The sequence below is a fragment of the Misgurnus anguillicaudatus genome, chromosome 13 (assembly GCF_027580225.2).
Source record: "Misgurnus anguillicaudatus chromosome 13, ASM2758022v2, whole genome shotgun sequence".
In the NCBI taxonomy this organism is placed as follows: Eukaryota; Metazoa; Chordata; class Actinopteri; order Cypriniformes; family Cobitidae; genus Misgurnus; species Misgurnus anguillicaudatus.
In genome coordinates this window covers 21,674,593-21,687,680 of record NC_073349.2, presented here as the reverse complement: position 1 = coordinate 21,687,680, position 13,088 = coordinate 21,674,593, and the positions used below count along the sequence as shown (strand labels likewise).

The 13,088-nt window shown below is 38.3% G+C and overlaps 2 protein-coding genes across 4 annotated transcripts in view; both read left to right on the top strand.

The window, feature by feature from the left end:
- The window catches only part of LOC141369302 (nicotinamide/nicotinic acid mononucleotide adenylyltransferase 1-like), a 92,637-nt gene that overhangs the window by 45,204 nt on the left and 34,345 nt on the right, over window positions 1–13,088 (top strand). The window lies entirely within an intron of this gene.
- The window catches only part of LOC141369303 (nicotinamide/nicotinic acid mononucleotide adenylyltransferase 1-like), a 47,771-nt gene that overhangs the window by 12,349 nt on the left and 22,334 nt on the right, over window positions 1–13,088 (top strand). The window lies entirely within an intron of this gene.

Sequence of the window (13,088 nt, the reverse complement as noted above, 5' to 3'; positions counted from 1 at the left end):
TCGGCAACAACGCCGTTATTAACTGCGGTTTATAATCTGATCAATGACGCCATTTTGTGACGCCGTTTGTCTTGCCATATGACGCCGTAAATAACGGCGTTTTGGTTGCACAGAGCGAGCGTTGTTTTGCTGCGTTTGCTAGTGGTATAATGAGCCCTTCCCATCAATTTCCACAGCCAGTAGGTTTGAACCTTTCTTACTAGAGCCCGACCGATATATCGGCAGGCCAATATTATCTGCCGATATTAGGCATTTTCCAAACTATCGGTATCGGCATTTATAATGGCCGATAAACGAATATAAAAAAAATAAATAAAAAAACACGGACGCAACAGCCTTCAACCATGTCATGAGTGTTGCCATTGTATAGATTGTCCACCAGAGGGCACTTTACAACTACCCTGTAGGCAATACTCGTGTATAACGCGTCACACATCCTGCAGCCTGCTGATTTCAGCCAGACCAGGGCAGAGACGACAGCGGTTTAGTTGATGGTGAGTTGGCCACGAGACATGCATTGCTTGAATAACAATTAAAAGAACATCCCAATCAGTTCTCTTAACTCAAATAAGCATGACAAAATTTGTGACTATCATGTCCAGTTTTGCTGCTGTTAAATAAGAGTGAAGCGGAATTACCTAGTAATGATACGTTGACTGACTGTCCTTTTAACTTTTAACAATGCGACTGAAGTATTTCTTTAATAGCGTGACAGTTAAAGCAATGAGATGTATCATCTCTCCGTAGCCTGTTATATTGAAAATGAATGTTTTACAATTTGCAGTGTGACGTTTTTCTTTGCTAAATTATGGCTCATCATAGACTACAGTAGCTAATGTCACTATCAGTGGAAGACCGCTAACGTTAACGAGCTTGGAAACCACAACAAACTTATTCTGCCTAAATAAAGTAATGATTACTGTATTATTTATAACTAGCATATCTCTGGTTACAGTCCCTGCATTGTAAAATGAAAGTTAGACTTGCGGGGAGTGAACATTTAGACATAGAGAAAAAGTATCAAAGTAGCTTGTGCATAAAAGTTCGCTTTTCTTTTACGCGTGTGTGAAATTCGCTGACGCCAAGTGTGCGTTGCAGACTGTCATTCAGCCGCAGCATTAACGAGTCACATAATGGATTTAGATCACTAAATAGTAGGTTTTAGAAGGCAGGCAGCAACTGATGATTGAAAATGGTTTGATGTAGCTTGATGGAAAGAATTTAAAAAGGGATAAGCAAGCTGTAGTATACCGGAATATAAGACAAGGTTTTTTGTCCTAAAAATAGGTAATAGGGGGTCGTCTTATATTCGCGATATAGAAAAATTCACGGGGGGAAAGCACAACGGAATTCATCTGAAATAATGTCTGAAAAGCAACCCATTAAGAAAAAAACAGCTCTCCCTTCCAATATGCATTTAAAATTAGAGCAGCAACATGTGTTTAACTGAATTAAAACGCAGCACGTTTACGGTTAACTAAAACTTCCCGAGAGAGAGAGAGAGAGGTGCGTGCGTGCGCGAGAGAGGCAGGGAGAGAGAGAGAGAGAGGGGTGAATGCGTGAGATGCAGAGAAAGAGAGAGAGATAATAAAATTATTTTCTGGTGAAAACCCAAAAATACGTTTGGAAAATGGGGGGGTCGTCTTGTATTCGGGGAGGCAATATAGGGACTAATTATTACACACGCACACAAACATTTAGGAGTGACCTTTATCTTGTTTAATATAAATGATGATGATAGTAATAATGTCATCATTATTTTTTGTAATTATTACGGTCAGTAATAATAATAGAAGTAATAGTTGTGGCTGTAGCAGCAGTCTGTTAGGGAAATCTGTTAATGTTTTGTTGCGCGTTTCTGAAAAAACAAATTATCGGCCAATATATCGGATTATCGGTTTTTAAAACCAACAAACATTTGTATCGGTATCGGCCTTCAAAATCCTTTATCGGTCAGGCTCTAGTTCTTACCCAATCAATGATGAACTGAGTCAGGCCAGAGCAATTCATTTCTGATCATTCATGATGAAATAAGTGTTTAAAGATTACATGCATGCGCAGCGAATCATAAATGGGCAGCAAATTATAGTTTTTCTCTAACGTTACTAAGATTAAATATATTACTTTAGTAGCTTAAGGAAAATACCGCATCTCTGTATCATGTTAAAATAGGAGCAGTAATAGCACACCAACCCCATTGTAGGTGTCCCAATTATTAAGTAAATACCTCAACAATAAGTAAGGGGTTGAAATATTTCACAGCTTTGAGTAAACATGAAATCCAACCTGGTGTAACAGAGGCCAGATCAACTGTATACTAAAACTAGGCCAATTACTAACACTGAACTGCAATAAGTAAATGAACTATAGTGGGCTATCATCAGTGGTTAATTCGGTCTCTTTTTCTATTAAATTATTTTATTAATTCACTGTATTTATTTCTATATTTGTTTTGGAAATCAGTGTTTCCCATAGATCTGAAATTTACTTGTGGTGGTAGCTGGTGAAAAGGGCAATCATTATCCACTGACAAAAAATGGTCTACTATACATGTGACAAAGAACTAATAATGTGTGACACAACACAATACTTTGATTTATTAAACATTAATATTAATTTCACATTATAGTAGGGGTGTGACGGTCATTATATAACCGTGAGACCGACGGTTATAGTTGAACACCGTCATTAGAACTCTATAACCGCCAAAACAGTGTTATTAAAATATTTTTTTAAACATTTTTTATCATAAAGAATTTTTAGATACTAATTAAAAACAACTGTTAACAGTCTGTGTTACACGCCCCCTCACGTTCTCACGCAGTGAAAAATACAGAGCGGAGCAGACACTGACAATGGGCTTTTCAGTTACTTTTGAGATTAAACATATTAAACAAAGTCTCACCTTTCAAATAATCTCTTCCTTCTAGTTAATTTATAGCATCAAATAAACATGAATGACCTTGAGAAGGAATGTTGTTTTAACCGCGGAAAGGCGTCAGAACACTCCGCTTTTCAAGTTAAAATCCTCCCATGCTAATTTACTAACTCTCTTGAACGCACATTCACTGCTAGTTGTCTTGCTGTTCATTTTAAAGAAACGTAGAGCAAGTAGCTAATCAGTGTCTAGTTTATTCAAACGCCAGGTGAGCACTGTGCAGCGCGTCTGCGGAGAGCGTTTGCTGCGCGTGGCCATTGTGCTTTTACACCGGCTGCGTTTAATAACAATCTCAAGTTCACATTACTTTCTTTTACCTGCATTTATGAGCAAAACCTCTTCAATACGCTTTTAATCCACATTGTTTTCGTGCTTTTCTGGTCCGTGTAATGACAGATATAGACACAATTACAGACATAAAAAGCCCAATGCACAAATCTGTTTCTCTGAAGATTATTAAAATGGATGATAGATAGAGGATTAATTTATGCTGGGCACGGCAGAGAGTGACGCGCAGTCTTCCGGCAACAGTGTTTTTTTTATATTTCATTGCTTTCTGTTAAATTGTTCAAAGTTATTACTGTTTAAAACACACTTGGCATCACATTCATGATTTTATGGTAAAATGACACTTTTGCGTCAATCCACGAGCATTTAAACGAGCAAAACGCCCCCCATTGACGGTTATGTGAACCGTCACATTTGACTCACGTCATAACCGTCATCACCAATTCTGAAACCGGCACACCCCTACATTATAGTTCATTAAAGGCGGAGTCCATGATGTTTGAAAGCCAATGTTGATATTTGAAATCACCTAAACAAACACGCCCCTACCCCAATAGAATCTGGACCTTCTGTTGATAGACCCGCCCCACACATACGCAACCCGGCATTTGATTTGATTTGATTGGCTATAAGTGTGTTTTGGTAGTCGGCCCGTCTCCTTTTCCAACGCGTTTTTCAAACATCGTGGACTCCGCCTTTAATCTAACCACCCCAAACTTTCTTTGCCATAAACAAAGCTGACACTGTTTGTCAAAGCACCACGAAAACACTTAATGTTTTTGCACTGATATATGAAGTAATTTGATGACCCCTTTTATCAAACTCAATATATACAATATGTATATAGCCTATTAATAGACAGTGCAGGTCTATAGATTATAAATGTGACTGATGTTATAATGGTAATAATTTCTATTAGGCACTTTTACTGCTTCTGCTTTCTATTTCTCTTTTGCCGATTAAAAAAAGCTTAATCCACTAATTATTTCAGATTTAAAAGTCTACTTGCTGTCCCGATGACAGACTTTACATTACAGCTTTGCGTTTCTTATATCCTGAGTCAGCTAGAGCTTTGCTCGTTCAGTATTAGCACTGCTTTTTGCTACAATCTCTGTGCAAACTGTTTAGATTTTAGTAAATGGTCTATTAATAGTAAGATTATTAAAAAATGGGATAAAGAAAATGAAGCGGCGCGTGGTCTGAAACAGCACTCGAGCTTTAGCGCGGTAGCGCTCGCGGCCGTTCTCCGATGGACTCGGGTTTTACACACAATATTAATCAGACTTGGGACCCGAAGTAATGAACTATTACCGACCCGGACCCGACTGACCATTTAAAATATAAACCCGGAACCGTACGGGTCCCGCGTCCTCAGTGAAGAAAGACCTCTAATGGTAAAACTCTGCTCAAGTTCAGAAACATGAAAGGATACTATGTGACACTGAGGTTGCTAAGTTCGCGTCGCACCCAAATTCATTGAGAAACAGAGAGCACGTGAACGGACACTCAACGGGAGAGACACAACGTGCTTGCACGCAAAATGAAGCCAACTTGGATGCTATAAACACATATGCACATAAGCATATGCGACCATTTTGGTCGCAGTGAGTGTAGTTCCCTGGCTGCTCCGTATGTGCTGCAGTTGATCCAGTTTGCTGCGCTGGATGATGAGTTTATGACGCGTACATCATCTTCACGGTCACCTGACCCCCACCTCTCTCTCTCTCTCTCTCTCTCTCTCTCTCTCTCTCTCTCTCTCTCTCAACAAAACACGGGTCATCCAGTCCAGTTCAGAAAATACGGAAATTCGTAAAGTTTTTTTTCCTGGGCGGGGCGCAATTTACCTGGACGCACCGCCCAAGTAGAGCCTATGTATGGGAAACACTGGAAATGCATTATTTTATCAAATGAATCTGCATGTTTTTATTGATTGTAAAGTTTTTATTGATTGTAAAGCAAAAAAAACCGAAACATTTTTAATTCATGTAGGCTAATATTTTAATTATTAAGTGTATTTGTGAAATCCATGCATTATCTGACAATCAGCATTTGTGATGGGACGCATCTTGAACAGGTTACTTTAATCTTTTCCGTAAGTACAAATTATTGCTACAACATGATATTTCACACACCGTATGTGCTTCTTATTTTATAACAACAATACATGGCCCTTTCTATTCTAACACGGAAGGTTCTATTATACAACCAAGATTTTAAAAAATGATTGATTGAGTCTGTGAAGAACTGACATTCATAAAACTCAGACCTGGGCCGGGTTTCCCAAAAGCATCGTAAGGCTAAGTAGATCGTAAAAACGATCGTACAAATCATCTTAGAATTACGGGCCGTTTCCCAAAAGCTTTGTAGCTTAAGTAGCACTTAAAAATCATCGTAGATCTGCGAGTGGTCTGGAGTAATCGTTAATTCATAAGTGCATCGTAAGACAAGTGTTACAAGGTCACCTGCAGGACAACCAGCAAATTACACTCCTGCAATGACGATAATGTAGGCTAGATTTATTTATTGGGGGTTTCTTTGCTTATTTGTTTAAATTACTTTAATATAATATATTTTAATATTCAAATGAAAAATAAAATTTAAATGACTAAACATTAACAAAGGCAAACGTATTTAGTACAATTTTGGTAAAAGTTGGTACTAGCAAATTGATAATTGTTCCTACCAATTTCTGCTGTAATTCATCTGGCTACAGTAAAAAAAAATTTTTTTTGAAGGGTATGGCATCTGATTAAAGAAACCAAATAAATATTTACGGTACATTGCAATAATCCATAATAATAAATAAACATAGATAATAAACAACAACAAATAATAATAATAATCTAAACTATAATATAAAATGCAGAAGGCATTTCGCAGTGGGATGAGTCCTAAATAAATACGGAAAAAAATATTTCATTTAGAACAATTTTAAAACATTTAAAAAGCCATTGAACAATAATGAAAAATATTATAAAAAATATTAGTGCACATCAGCTGAAGATCATTAGCCTAAACAAGCTTGTGCTACAAATTTGAGTCATTCTATTGGTGACATTTCAGCGCTTGACAAACGGATAGCGACTCGTATAGCAAAACCCAGCTGCAAGCGATCGTTATACGTGCATCTTTGGGAAACGCACGTAAATGAACAACGAATGTTCGTTAAGTAGCTCGTAGAAAGCGCTCTTAAGTGCTAAGTTCAATTGTTATCGGGAAACCCAGCCCTGAGCTGAAGTTTAATCAATCAGCGCTGCGGATTATTACTACACAGTTTTGAGATTTTTCCAAAGAATAACAATTTGTGTAATACTTTTACAGTTTTTTTCGATTGCTAAATGACAGTGGGCACAACTGGAGCTACATGTGCAAAACTCTAACTACAGTCTGCAATACCAAAAGTCACCTGAGCTAAACAGTTCACACCACCTGCAAAACTCACTTCAAGCCACACAACTCTTAACACATGGCTCAAAACAGCTCAGTGCAGCCAAACACTATGCACAACCCTCACTGAGATAACACACACTGTCATTCAGAACACACTGAGAGAAAAAACACAAGCATCAAACACCAATACAGAAAATACAAACTTTTCATCTTTACATTTTGAACAATTTCAGTGACTTCATACAAAGTAATGTTTTCTTGAATGAAAAGAGTGACAGTCTTTCACATGATTTATTTACATTTTTAGAGGTAAATGAAATTATTCAATTCTTTAAGGTAAATGGAAATTAGCAGTTTGCTTCAGTAGTCTGTAGTAATTTCCTGAATTACAGTAATGAGAAAAAAAGGTAGAAACTAAAAGTACATACTGTAATTCGAACAAATAATTGAGGGGCTAAACAAGACACCTGCTTAGCCTTTCAGCTGAAATTGTAATCAGCAGTGTTTGAAAGGCACAATTAGAGGTCGACCGATATGCTTTTTCTCTGGCCGATGCCGATGCCGATTTTTTAGAAATCAGGGCAGCCGATGGCCGATATGTTTGGCCGATTTTCTATATGTACATAATAATCAAAATGTTCTCATCATTATTAGCAGATATTTTAAATGCAAAAATGTCACTATTTAAGTCAAAGTATTTAAAAATATATGACTGGTCTTTCTGAAGAGTTTTACAACCTCCTCTGCACCATGCATTTATCAGACACAGATATTACCTGACACTCTGCTGTCATCATCTTTGATCAGTTTTTTACCATGGCTTTTATTGCTTTGTAGGATAAAATCCTTATTTGGTAGACCTGATAAAATATTTATTCATCATAAAGTTAACATAGTAAATGTCTATGGTTTTTAGTTGAGACTGTTATTTAGGGCAAATCTTTCTAAACACATTTACATTCTCATTTCTGAGACGCTATAAGTGACTGATTGTGGTGACAGTGACGTCTTGTGAGTTTAGTGTTAGGACAGATCTGTTGTTTCAACCGTTCATTCAAACGAATCCATTCAAAGGAGTCAGTTCGCGAATCGGACGCGCTGTGTTCTAATCCAGGCTGAGCAGCGCAAAACTGTAAACAAAGTCTTACTGTAACAACACGAAAAACATTTCCTTTGTGGCTATGATTTGGTCTTCCGACCTTTCGCCATCGAGTCAGTTTTGTTTTGAGTAATTAAAGCAGGGAGACAGAAAGCGTGCACGCGCGGCTCTTCTCTCTCTGTCACGCAAACAAAACTCATCATCACTCATTAATCACATGAAATGAGCCTAATCTTTGCACGGACAGTGCACCGCGAGACATAAGCCCGTCGCGCTGTTGTACTGGCTGCTTAATTCGCGCGATCCGCCATCATTTAGTAAAGCTGTTTGTGAACAAGGCACGGCTGCACACACACGAGACGGGAGCGATCTGCCTGCAGCAAGAGGCAGCGTCACGAGTTCTACAACAACGCTTAGGTGCCCGCAGATGCGCCTGCATATTAATCGGCCTAATTTTGCAGCAAAATCGGCCAAAGACGATTTTTTAAAATATGCCAAAAATCGGCCAATTAATCGGCGCGGCCGATAAATCGGTTGACCTCTAGGCACAATGCTGAAATATTTTCTGTTTTGAATGTGTGGTTCACAGTTTTGAGAGCAGTGTGTTAGCATTTGAACAAAGTGCTTTAAATCCACAGTGTTGTGCAGGTTGTGGTTAAAGTGATGGGATAAGTGTGTAGAGTTTTGAAAACTGTTCAAGCAATTAAAAACGAACTAGAGTTTGGTCCACATGAACCGCTGCTTTGCAGACTGTAGTTAGAGTTTTGCACATGTGACTTAGGGGTGGGCGATATCTCGATATTCAAACTATAACGATACATTTTTTTTTACTCGAAATGGATTTTGACATATCGTATATATCGATATAATGTTTATATTAAATTCTGATTTCGCCACTTTGCTTCTTTGCCTTCTCTGTGTGCTGTGCTCGCCCCCGCCTCCTTGCTTTTGTTCCCCCTCCCTTCGCGTGATATCTCATTTAACATGGCGGCACCTGTCACGGAATCAACACTGGCCACCACGAATAGATCTTCCATGATTCCCATTTACATGTATATTTTACTGTTTAAAACGGCTTAAATTCATTGTTGCGAGCGCTCAGCGCACCCCTCTCTCTCTCGCGCGTTGCGTGAAGCGCTTCGACAGCGCGCGTCTCTCTCGAGGCAGTGCTTTAATGTCCGTTTCTCCGTATACTTTTTTTTTCGCGTAAATGTCATCAGTCACAGATGTTACTGACAGAGAAGGCGACTTATTTAGTTTATCATGACTAAACAAAGGTTAGCAGTAGTGCTTCCCACACACACACACACACACACACACACACACACACACACGTTTTCTTGATGTGAGAGCTTTCTCTCTCTATGATGCGGTGTGCAAGCGCACGTGTTCTGTAGTTTTCTGTGTAATAACAACAACAGTGTTTTCTCTCATATTTAACCCCTCTCATATTTAACCTAGGGCCCTATAATTTCCGCAATCACGGAATCGCGGACGGAATCGTGGAATTGGCTAATCAACACGGAATCTAGTATAGGGCTGGAACGACGCGTCGACGTAGTCGATTACGTCGATTACGTAATTACGTCGATTTGCCGGAAATGCGTCGATGCGTCGCATTGTTTACGTTTTCAACTGAAGGCGGCTTCAGCTCCGACCGGATAATACAAGTGTTATACCAAACAGCCAGAACGTGATCAAAAGTGTGGGAATACTTTAAGCAGAGACCAAATAAAACACATACTGTGTAAAACTGAAATGGCATACCACAGCAGCGCAACATCTGTGCATGATCATCTTAAAAGAAAACAACCTGGAGCTCTCCGACCTCAAAATGACGTGACGGCAGCGTAAGTTTTTGAATTTTTACAGTAAGTTTTTATACCATAATTGAATCAATGCAGGCAGATATTGTGCTTAATCCAGCTGTGTTTACATCTTAGTTTAATACGAGCTGCGAGACGCCTGACAGACACGACATTGCATCGCGTCTGGGCAGTATGTTGAAACAGTAAATAAAGAGCGAGACATGTTTAACTTTTTATATTAAGAAGTTATGAAATAATAAGTTACTGTTACACTGAGATAGGCATGTGCCCGCATGCACTGAAAGCCAGCTGGCAGCGCGGAGTTCCCATAGCTTATTTTTTGCTATGTGCGCAGATATTATAAAAGCTCGTCTCGTTAGGTATTCCTGACATGCGTTTATTTAAAGTAACAGCAGCGTAAACGCCGTTTATAAAATATTAGAAGATCATACTAACTAAATTTGTATTTACCCAAGACTTAAGAAAAGTTCAATGTTAAAGTTGATGCTAAATGAGAATGCAGTAACGTTACTACTGATAGTAATAATATAATGGTTACATTTTATAATAAGGGTTCATGAATCACAATGAACTTATTTTTACTTCAGTCTGAACTAATGCTGAGTAAATGCATGTACTAATCATCATAAACTAATGAAGAGTCATCATTAAGTACAACATGACATGTTTTTTAGTTAATGTATTAATAAACAATGATTTCATGTGAGTCATTTTGTAGTTAATGATGACTCTTCATTAGTTTATGATTAGCACTAGGGCTGGAACAATAAAGAGCGGGACATGTTTTTATATTAATAAGCAGTTATTATTCAGTTTGATTTATTTTTATTTTACTTCTTTAATATTAATATATTTTATTTGTTTAAGGTGAATAATGCCCCTTTTGCACTGTTTATGTTAGGCTGAATTAATGTTGGGCTTGTTTTTATGTGATTTGTTATATTTTCCTTGGCACTGGCACTGTTTGTGTATTTGTTTAATTGAGAAAATGCTTCAATAAAATGTTGGCATTAATAGCAGATGTTACATTTATTATTTGTAAAAAAAAAAATCGTTAGACTATTCGATTAATCGAAAAAAAAAAATCGATAGATTAATCGGTTGAAAAAATAGTCGAAATTTGCAGCTCTAATCTAGTATAAACGCGGAATTTCGCGGAATTTTACATATTTTGAATAAAATTATGTTTTTATGTGGGAGACGAACGTATGTCTGGGGGAAATGCAGACGGGGGGAAGTAAATCTGGGCGACACGCCCCCTCCCGTCGTTTCAGACCTCCTCCAAAACACTGAAACCATGGCGAAGCGGCTCTCCACGACTCTGCTTTCGTCAGCGAAAAAATTAAGAAATTCGACGCTAAGCACTTAGTTCCGAGCAGGTCTCACATGACTTTTATGTGACCGGAGAACTGTTAGTTTGGAAGTTTAGTCAACACTCTGTTCACGGTGAGCGCAAAGATACATGCACTCTCTCATTCATGTCTGTCTCACTGTACCTCTCATCTGTCCGAAGTGCGAACACAAATCCTCATGTATTTGTTCAGTTTTATGCATTTCAAGCGAGCTGAGGCAAACTAACTATCCCTCGCATTTAAAATATAATCATCTGCATCATGGCGCCGCTCTCTATCTCTCTTTCGCTCGCACGTGGAAAGATCTGCATGCTCATGCTGTCCTAAGTCAGATCACTATGCTGTGTATGTTTGTAAAGTTATATGCATTTCAAGCGATTGTGTATAAAATATGGATCGCGTTCCGCTGGATTGATGTGTTTAAGGCACTTCTGAAGGCACCACTGCGTTGACACCTTGTTGTAGCCTCCTGCAACAACACTAAAAAAAACAATGCATTGAATTGAGTTGTGTGTGCGCGTGCGCGCGCGTGTGTATGTGCGTGTGTAAATGCATCTTTTATAGTCATTAAGTAATCCTGTTATCCAGTTTTTCCCCCAAATCATTTACATTTTAATCATTAACATTAAAAGGCACACTCTTTTTATGACTAAAATAAAAGTAAAGGGTAAAAAATATAATTGCCAAAAATTAAAACGGAATTTGCAAAAATTAAAACGGAGAAAACTAGGGCTGGGATAAACGATTATTTTTTAAACGATTAATCTAACGATTCATTTTATCAGTCCGATTCGACTTCGATTCGATTCGATTATCGATTATCTCCCCATTAATTAACTAATAGCAATTTATACATGTTGATTTACATATCTGAATGTAAACATTTCAATATATGTTGATTGCTCTTGAAATTTAAAAATAAAATAAGACTATACAAGTGCAAAATAATGCATTCTTAGTCAGAGGTAGCATTTCATAAAGCGTTTGCAGCTCATTCTGTGCTGTTTAGTAACAGTATAAAAATCTCAAGTTCAAATGACTTTATTTTGCATGCATTTATGAGCAAAACCTCTTCAATGTGCCTTTTGATGGTCACACAGTGTAATTTTTATAACTTGATTTGTTTAATCCACATTGTTTTCGTGCTGTTCTAGTCCATGTAATGACAGATATAAACACAATTAAACTTAAGAAGCACATACATTATTAAAGGGCGATTTGCAGGTAAAATTTTTCAACGAATTTGTGCAATTTGCATGTTGATAATAAACATTTAAACTGTTATCCATTGTATTTTATGTTGTTGGGTATCACAAAACCCGAAAAAGTATGAAAAAGTACAGCGGTTTGCAATGATTCTCCTTTCCCACACAACGCACTGTATGACGTCACGCTGGGTGGAGAATTTACCAAAGCCGCCTTGAGAGCATTGAGAATGACTATAGAAAGACGAGTAAAGTACAGTTCTGATAGCGCAGATTATAGATAGATAGATAGATAAATAGATAGACAGACAGACAGACAGACAGACAGACAGACAGACAGACAGATGGATAGGCTAGTATAGAGAGATAGGCAGACAGCCAGATAGCATAACGTTAGCATATCTTCGTGTAGAAAGTAAACAAACAATTAACATACTCGTGCATGCTGGCTTGAGGGGGTCCATGATCCTGCCTGAAATGGGTGTAACTTTATGCGATCTTCAGCACAAACGGTTTGGCAGCATGTCTCTAATCCTTGAAGGTGAGTGAAGCACGTCACATCTGTTCGCGGGGACCAGTGACCCAAACGCACTCACTTTCTTACAGCCAGTAGCGAATGGCAATCGGGAGTGCGGGACTTTCCCGGTGGGCCGATCTGATAATAGTTATACATTTCGAGTTAACACCGTCTGGCGGCGTGAAATGCGTCCGGTTCCCGCAGCCCGCTGGTCAAACTGTGCAGCCTCTCTCAACAAAGTATATAAAAGTGCTCAACGTGTTCGGCAGGTCCAAACATGTACAGGATTGATAAAAATACGGTGATCAATGAGCGGTTCCTCCTCAAATGGCATAGTCTGTCGTGATGTAAAAAGCCGCCGAACGCCTGTTTATTACAGTATGTATGCGGTCGGATCCGAGTGTGCTGCAGCTGCTGACTGCTGCTGCGTATAAAATGATCGTGTGATTCGTTATAATCGCATAAACAAT